The sequence below is a fragment of the Phasianus colchicus genome, chromosome Z, assembly GCF_987193195.1.
Source record: "Phasianus colchicus chromosome Z, bPhaCol1.hap1.1, whole genome shotgun sequence".
In the NCBI taxonomy this organism is placed as follows: Eukaryota; Metazoa; Chordata; class Aves; order Galliformes; family Phasianidae; genus Phasianus; species Phasianus colchicus.
Window position 1 is genome coordinate 7584527 of NC_143476.1, and position 6791 is coordinate 7591317.

General features: G+C 60.2%; 1 long non-coding RNA gene across 1 annotated transcript; it reads right to left on the reverse strand.

Annotated features, from left to right (window-relative positions):
* Positions 1-539: 539 nt before the first annotated feature.
* LOC149912382 (uncharacterized) lies at positions 540-1497 on the reverse strand. Its single transcript, XR_016462125.1, has 3 exons — positions 1435-1497; positions 1049-1128; positions 540-669 (listed from the first exon to the last, which is right to left on the reverse strand). It is a non-coding gene; the product is annotated as an uncharacterized LOC149912382 (long non-coding RNA).
* Positions 1498-6791: the final 5294 nt, after the last annotated feature.

The window sequence follows — 6791 nt, forward strand, 5'->3', positions numbered from 1 at the left end:
CCCTGTCCCTCCTTCTCCAGCACTTTCCCCCAAGGCTGCCCTGTGGCTCCACGTGGCCTCCAGCCTCACTGAGCACCGGCACTGCTGCCCCCGCTCTCTGCAGTCATCCTGCCTGCCAACCCGGGAGCTTTTCCTCGGCTGTGGCCTGCCAGGGGCTGGCTCCTGCCTTTCCCCTGCAGGGCCCATTGCTCTGCCCATTTCTGAGCTCGCAGTGAGCTGGCACGTCAGCAGGAGATTGCTCCCCTCTGATCACCCTCTCAGTCCCCAGATCTGCCCCCACTGCCGACAGGCACCATGCTTTCTCCCTTGCCCCACACATACTCACATGCACTATGTTCTGAAAGAAGCCGCCGCTGGGCTCTGTCTGGAGCAGAACTGCCATGAGCCGGCCCAGAGCTTTCAGGGACGTTTGCTGAAGCTGAAAGCAGAAGAGGGCAGTGAGGTTTAGCATCACGGCTGTTGCCAGAGCATAGGTTGTGTGTGCTGAGGTCGGGTTTGACCGAGAGGTGGCCGGGAAAGTTACGGCAGGTTACCTGCAGGTACTGCGCTGCGTGCTGTGACTTCCTGATCTTCAGCATCATCTCTGCTGAAGGGTGCGTCACGATGTTCTTGCAGCACAGGACCAACATCTCCCGCATGTCCTTGCTTTCGAAAGTGGGCTTCAGCTTGCTGAGAGGAGGAAGAAAGAAAGAGAAATCGGAAAGGGCCTTTAGCAGTGCTCTCCAGCCTGGTTCAGACAACATCTGACTTTCTCCTAATCGACAGCTACCAAGCCAATACCCCCAGCTCCTGCTGCTGAGCACTGTCTTCAGTTCAGCAGCGCCCACCTCCTCCCCGGCAGCAGTGAACCAGCTCCCTCTCTGAAGGGAAGGAGACCCCAACTCTCCCTTCTCTTCCCTGCCAGGGGACAGGAGCACCAGGGCCTTTCTCCCTGCCCAGAACCTCAGTTTTGCTGGGCGCAACAGCCCAGTCTTCACTCCTATAGATGCGGCTCCTCGCCCCCTACCTCCTCCAGACCTTCAGGAGCTACCCAAAATGGGGACCTTACCTCAACTGCTCCAGGGCCAGGACCACCTTGAGGGGCACTGGGGAGACAGGAATGCCCGAGTAGTATTTCTTCAGCAGGTCCTGCAAGTCCCAGAGAGACACTGTCAAGTTGGGCAGGGGTCACATGAGAGCTTTTCCACCCAGCCCCAAGACAGGCACAACTGCCACACACCAGCCCCATCACTCCCATGTTTCCCATGGAAGCACTGCAGGATGCAGCAGCTCGACAGCTGGTGCACCTAGCCCGCTGCCCAGCAGCTGCATCCAGCACCCAAAGTCCCCAACAGCTGGAGACGTGTGGCTGATGGAGACCTGTATGCCCCCAGGGAAGCAGGCCTCATGGCGCAGCCCAGAACTCTGCAGGCAGCCCTGCCTCTAGGCACTCACCATCAAGATCTCCAGAAGCTTTCCCTTTAAGGAGGGGTTAAAGGATGTAGAATCACCCACGACTGCTTGGAAGGCAGAGCTGAAGTCGGTGATGCTCTGCACCAGTGCGAGGTTGTTCTGCAGGTCCTGAGGCCCAAGAGAGAAGAACATTCTTTGAACTGTGGGATGGGACAAGGGCTGCAAGGGGGACACGTGGGGGCAACGCTAAGGGAAGGGCTTGGGTCTTCATCTGGGCACAAACCATTCCCCGAGGCACCTTTGGAAAGGGAAGGCCCCTCTCAGCATCCCCCCTTGTGGAGGGGCTACAGCTGGGCGCTCAGACACCCTGGCACGCTTTGAGCTCTCACCCGGCAGCTGCAGCTGTAGAGCATCAGGATGTTGCCCACGATGTCTCCCTCCAGGTGGGCGAGCAGCTGTTCCTTGGAGGCACGCAGTGCCAAGCTGCCGTGGGCGAGCACGAGAGCGCTGCGTGTGGCCTGAGCTCTCGTGCTGTCCAGCTCCATCTGTGTGGGAAGAAATGCCTTGAGACACTCGCTCAACGGCCCCCAGTGCCCCGCGATGCACCTGGGCTCCAGGGCAGAAAATAAGGCAGAAGAATGCCAAGATGGAAACCCGTAACGCTTTACCTTCTTGTGCCTGGAAATCCTCGCGTTGCGGCCTTTGCACAGCCTGGACGCAAACGTGGTGAGCGTGGCCAGGACTGCTTGGAAGTTACTCTCAGCCGCGTGGCTGAGAAGAGAGACCATTCCCTGCACAAAGGAACAAGGGGCAGTTGGCACAGGCCTGAATCTACAGATCCTCTCCTGAGGAAAAGGGCAGCAGGGAGGAGATGGAAAGGCGCGGAGCAGGGCCAGGAGAAGCCCTCTGCCCCAGGGACGGAGCGGGGATGCTCGCAGGAGCTGGAGGAGAGCAGGGCTCACCTGGGCCTCACATGGGTCCTCCGCGTTTGCTTCCTCCAGGTGCTGCAGCAGCTTCTCCTGGACGTGGAGGACTCCCTTACAGGCTCCCAGCACTGTGCCCAGAGCCTTGTACAGGAAAGACTGCAGGGGAAGGGAAGGAAGAAGGTGAGATGTGGCAGCAGCTTAACCTGTTGGGGGAGGGCCAGGTGGAAGGACCCACGCTCCCTGGGAGTCGCTGAGAGCAGCTGCAGGGCCGAGCTTTATCCATCCCTGGGCAGCTTGCAGGGAAAGGCCCTCTGGGGGCACAGACTGGGGAAGCAGCACCAGCATCCCGCGTGGGCAGAGCACCAGCCACAGCCCCAGCCCCAGTTGGACACCTGCAGCTGCACCGCTGGGTGGAGCCGGGGGGAACTCACCTTTTCTGCAGAGCTGCTGGCAGAGCTGCTCAGCCACCGGCTCAGCTCACAGCTCAGGGCCTCGATCCAGGCCTCATCCCGTATGGTGTCCATTGACGCCCCGAGGAACTGTTGGAGAACAGGAGAAGACGATGTTCCCTTGCCCTTTGCCTCTTCCCTCACTCCCAATTGCTGCAGCCCTCTGGGGAGAGGTGTCTGGAAGAACAGTTCCTCTCCCAGCTCCCCAGCATTCCCTCCATTTAAGCCTTCTGCCACTCTTCTCCTAAGACCCCCCTTGGGCTTGGGGCAGAGTGGAAGAGGCAGCGCCTCAAAGGCTCCTCAGCAGCACTGGAGAGGCTGTTCCTGTCCCGTGGTGGCTCATATGGGAGCGGGGCTACTTGGGGCAGGCAAGCACTTCTCTGCACCCAGCAGTGCTGTACCTTCAGCAGACGGCACTCCCACCCTGCAGTGTCCAGGAAGCTCTCATCTTTCCCTGCACAGCAACAGGAAGAAAAAGACCCTTACTTGGGATCAAGGCACAGAAGAAGAGCTGCTGCAAACCTGGCTTGGCCTGGGCACTTGACACTGCCAAGCTGGGACCCGCACCCCCTCCACCATGACCTGTCCCTCCCCACAAACACTGTCCCCGCAGGAACACAGAACTAACTGAGGGGACGTGAAGGGCCCATCCGTGTCCTGGAAGGGGCAGATCCCCGCGGGGAAAGATCCCCGGGCCTCAGCGCTGTCTCCCTGGAATGGGAACAGCAGCAGAGCAAGCACTGGGCTGCAGGCAATGCTTCCCCTCTGCCACCCTGCAGAGAGAGCTGCATTTTCACTCCCGCCCTTCCCTGCCTCCGCCTCTCCCTCCCCACCAGCACTTTACCTTGGAGACACTGCAGCAGCAGGGGGATCTCAGCGGCCCACATGGCCCCCACAGCTCTGTGGAACCTGCTGTGGAGGTTTTGCATCAGCTGTAAGGCAGCGGCCTGGAGTTCGCTGCCTGCAACAGGGCTCCCTGCCAGCACCTGAGCGAGAGCAAGGAGAAGCAGGGTCACTTCTGCAGCAAGAGCAGCGGCTTCCCCCCAGGATGGAAGCAGCCAACAGCTCTGCCCGTGGCCGTGCTGCTTCCTCCCGGGGGCTGGTGGCACTGGGCTCTGGAGCATCTACTCACCAGCAGGCGCGCCAGCAGTGTCTGGGGAGTCAGTCGTGGGCCTGTGAGGAGAAAAAAGTGCTGAGTCAGACTCCAAGACGCTCCGTGCCCAGCCACGCGCAGCTCCGCTGTCCCTTCTGGGTGGTAGCACAGGTCAGCAGAGCTCACTGGCAGAGTTTCTGCTCCTACCTTGAAACATGGAGCTGAGGAAATGGGGATCCAGCTCCTCTACTCGCCGTCCTGTCAGATCCTCTCTCTCGGCCAGGGCTCGGACACAGCGCGAGACCGGGATCAGCATGCCGGTGTGCTGGGCTGGCACCACGAACAGCAGCAGCCGTGGCCACAGGAGCTGTCGGGAACGAGGCAGTTGAGCGTGTCAGCATTCCTGCCTCCGCTCAGAGACGAAGAGGACTCTGCGAATTTCCCTGAGTCTTGCGTGCTTCAGAGCACGCTGGAGGAGAGACCTGGGGTGGTGGGATGAGGAACAGGTGGTGCAAAGGCAAGGAGCAGCAGCAGGGCAGATGTGACTTACTTTGGACATCCCTGTCGCAGAGACGTCCAGAGACCCCAGGATGTCCATGCACAGCTCCTGCAGAGCTCCTTCCTCCTGGGCTTCCCGGGCAGAAAGGTCTCCAGCTGCCTGCACAACAACGGTGTTGAAACCCGGTTACCTCAGTTCTCAGGAGCCTCTCAGGAGGCTCAGGTGCGGCCCCAGCGGTGCTTCTGTGCCACCCTCTGAGCAGCACAGGTCTTCCCAAAGAAGATGCTGCCCACTGTCCTTACCCTTCTTCCAGCGGTGCGGCTGAACTCAGTGAAGATGTGCCCCACCACATCCCAGGCTGAGCAGCTCCGGGTGTTCGAACTGAGCAGGTCCTTGATGAAGTGCAGAACTGCCGTCCTCACCTGCCAGGGGTCAATTGAGGGTGTGATTTTTCTGGTCAGAAGGCAAAGGGAAGCCACCTGCTCATCGGGGCAGCCCTTTGGGCACGAGCAGAGACAACAGGAGCAGAGGAGGAGCCTTGGCTCCTGAGGTGAGGGCCAGGCCTTAGCACCAGGCTGTGCACTTTCCAAGCACAGCACAGGGACCTGCCCGCTCCACTCTGCCTGCTCTCCCACAGGAGCCATCGCGACCGTGTGGTCAATGCCCCAGCACCTCTCTAGTCACCCCAGCCCTGCCCGTGTTGGCAGCAGCATCACCACCCCAACAACACTTTCTATTCCCAAAGCAGCTCACCCGGATCCTGAGGTCGCTGCACAGACACTGCACAGCCTCAACCACCTGGGGCAGCTTCTCCATCATCACGGGCTCTGCAAGAGATGCACAGAAGCATGAGCGGAGCCACAACCCCGATGGCAGAGGGGATCCCTGGAAGTCCCAGCCTGTGGTACTGACCATCAGAGCGAGCCAGAGCACCGAGCAGACCCAGTGCTGCCACGCGTCCAGCCTCCCAGTCCTCGCCCAGCTGTGACTGCAGAAACAGGACCATTTCCTCTGGGCAGATCCGGGCTGCAGGGAGGAAATCCCACGCTATGTTAGCAAGAAACTCACGCCCATTCCCGAGGTTTGTGAGAGAGGCCCTTTTGGCAAGGGCACTGCAAGCATTGCCAAAGCTCCTCTCCTTACCCTGCAGCATGATGCAGTGGGTCAGCTCCGCTCGATCAGCCTCGCTGTGCTGCTTGGTGTTGTCATAGAGCTGTGGGAACAAAGTCCATATGAGAAAATCACATCAGCACTGAGGACGGAAAAGACACTGTGCTGCCTGCTCTCATCTCCCTGGGCATTCTCAGGAAGAGAACAGGCAGACCAAACCCAGCCTGCCTCACAGCATCCCTGGGGGGACAGGCACGGCTCTGGAACAGCCGTGAGCATGCAGGAGCCAAGGCTCAGCTGCATTAGTCAGGGGCTCAGACCTTTGCAGTCCTCCTCAGACTTAGGTAAGAGGGAAACTGCTGTGGGCACAGGGATAGGCTCCCCTTACCTGGTAGAACACGGCACTCATGACGTCCAGAAACTTGTCGTTCTGGATGACAGACTCAGTGCCCTCTAAGGCCTCCAGGAAGACAGTGAGGCTCTGCAAGAGACAAGGAGAGGAAGAAAGGGATGAAGCCACATCTAGCCACTTGGGAGTGGAAAACCTCTTTCCCAATTGTTTCTCTGCAGGGAGAAGCTCCTGCACAGGCTTTTTATCCCCCACCTCCCAGCAGCACCGAGAGTCTCTCTGCTCTCAATCGAGCCATGCTTGAGCATCATTTGCAGGCATTTCCCACCCAGCAGCCCTCTTCTCCCCCATCAGATGCAACTGGATGTGGTCCCCCCAGTTGCTAGCACAGAGCTCCTCAGGCTCTCAGGCACCCATTCCTCCTTTCTCCAAGGGCTCCCCACCTCCTCCCTGCACCCCCCGACCCCTCGTGGCACTTGCACTGGCCCCACGTCCACCCTGAGCCCTGCACAGCGTCTCACCTTGGCCACCCTGCAGGTGTCTTGGATCTCCTGACACGGGTGCACAAGCCAGAGGAGCTGCTCCCAGACGTGCTCTTGGTGCAGCTCCTCTTGCAGGAGAACATCCAGCATGGCAGCCACGGCCCCGAGGACGGCCTGTTTGTCCTGGAGAGGGATGGCAGAGGCCCGGCATCAAAGACCAAAGGTCTGCCCTTCCTACAGAGAAGGCTTTCTCTTTCCCTTCCCCTTCCCCACACCCCCACGCCCAGCAGGGGATGGGCTCGCTCTGGAGGGCAGGCAGGTTTTCCCCAGACCCTCATCCCCAGCTCTTCCTGCCACAGTGCTGTGACATGCAGCTGCTCCCTGCCACAGAGCCACTTCGGGGCCCTTTGCAGAGCCAGCCCACTCCCTCCCATCACTGCTCAGCTGCCAGCCCACTGGGCACAGACAGAGCTGCCACATGGGTGCCCTGC